This window comes from Austrofundulus limnaeus, unplaced genomic scaffold (assembly GCF_001266775.1).
Source record: "Austrofundulus limnaeus strain Quisiro unplaced genomic scaffold, Austrofundulus_limnaeus-1.0 Scaffold1167, whole genome shotgun sequence".
Classification (NCBI taxonomy): Eukaryota; Metazoa; Chordata; class Actinopteri; order Cyprinodontiformes; family Rivulidae; genus Austrofundulus; species Austrofundulus limnaeus.
In genome coordinates, this window is record NW_013953569.1 from 100,318 (window position 1) to 102,425 (window position 2,108).

The window sequence follows — 2,108 nt, forward strand, 5'->3', positions numbered from 1 at the left end:
GTTTTAAGATAAGATAAAACTTTACTGATCCCACAGTGGGGAAATTTGCACATTACTGCAGCTCAAAACATGACAGGGTGAGATAGAATAAAGAAAGATAAGTAAGTAAGAACAGTTTTATTTATATAGCGCCTTTCACGTAAATAAATTCACAAGGTGCTGTATATTCAGGGAAGGGAGAGGGGGAAGTTAAGACAGGTCATGCAGCAAACACAGTTGCGCTACCTTTGGATAAACAGAAACATAAAAACTAAAAACCACACAAGGGAAAATGAGGAAAAAAGCAGAAACATCATATTATATCAACACTGTGACACACTATGGTGTTTATGAAAAAACCTCTGCATAGAGCAAGTTCAAGCCAGAGGAGTAAGTGAGTTTTAAGGGGCCCTAAGAATCCACTCCCCAAGACCAGTGCAGCCAAAGTTTAGAATATTGATGGTCAGTTGTTCATTCTGTGGGGCCTCAGCTTCCTCAGGAGTCAGATCATATGTGTGAGGGAGGAGGGAGGGGGAGAGCCATGTCAACATCTTCCAACCAGGAAGGATTTAACCAACAGATCCAAGGCTGTTGCCAGGGGAGATCCAGATTCTCTAATCAGTTGTTTTGGGAACAGAAGGACAGGCAGACAACAACAAATTTCCCTCTGCCTTAATGTCTGCTGATACTGTCAAGGTGGCGAATCCAAATCAGGCAAAATGGTGTGGACACATACCGCTGAGCCGATTCATCAGCTTTCTCCAAGATCAATTCCATCTTGCCAGCAAATTCCAGGGACCATAGCAGGCCTGCGACCCTCAATAGAACCGCTTGCAGACTGAGTCCAGCTCACTCAAGGCACAGTGTCCGAGTGCTGATAGCCGTTCATTCAGTTGGTCAGTCAGCCAGAATGTGCAAAGCCACCGACACTGTTTTGTAGAACACCAGGAGACCACCAGGCCAAACTGTAGAATCCAGTGATCGGAGTCCAAATATATATCCAGAACAGAGAAGAATAGAGGTCCCACCCTCGACGTCCTCCGATGGAAGCAGAAAAATAAACTTTGTTCCAAAAATTTTATTGAGAGACCAGCTAACCAAATCCATAAAAATAAAAATATACATAATTTCTGGTTTCAGATGAAAAAATGTATAGAAGGCTCCAAGCAGCAAAGCAGGGAAGATAAGGAAGGGCAGGAGAGAAGGGAGAAGCGTCTTCCTCCTTTGACATGGAGGACCAAAACTGTCGAATTAGAAATAAAAACAAAAATAAATATAATTAGAAATAAAAGCAGAAATATATATGTACTGTATATATTGTTTTTCCTTTTCCTTACAGGTGTGTTTTCATCAAGAAATAACAATATTTAAATTTTTCCTTTTCCTTGCACATGCATTTTCGTCAAGAAATGTTTATGTATATTGCTTTTTCCTTTTCCTTATACATGTTTTCACATAGAAATGTCAATGTTATGTTTTTACTTTTCCTTATACAGGCGTTTTCATCAAGAAATATATATATATTGTATTTCCTTTTCCTTACACGTGCATTTCATCAAGAAGTGTAATATATATTGTTTTTTTCCATTTCTTATACATGCATTTTCATCAAGAAAAGTATATATTTTCTTTTACCTTTTCCTTACACATTCATATTCATCAAGAGATTTGTATATATTCCGTTTTGCCTTTTCTTTATACAAGCGTTTGTTCTTTTTACATTTCCTCGTCTTGTCTTCTGTTTTGTTTTACCATCTCCCTCTTTTGCTTCTTTTTATCGCATGCTTGTATGCAAATGAGGAGGGCTGTCTTGTGGTCCAGCTCCTCCACGATTGGTCAATAAACGGGAAGCAGCGATCGATTGTGCATGTCTGCGTCTTTGGCTTCAGTTTAGAAACCGAAGTATACCTACGGTTGTGTAGTTAGTTTTAAGGTGGATATTGTATTGATTTGATTTGATTTGATTTATTTATTTAACAGGAAAAGATTATTAAAAATCAAGCCTGACTCAGCATAATTGCTGTTTTACAGCAGGTTCCTGTTCTGCAGCACATAAAACACTCATCACAATCACATCATTATACACCATAGACACAAAGACAAACAAGCATACCAAATTTCTGGAAGGC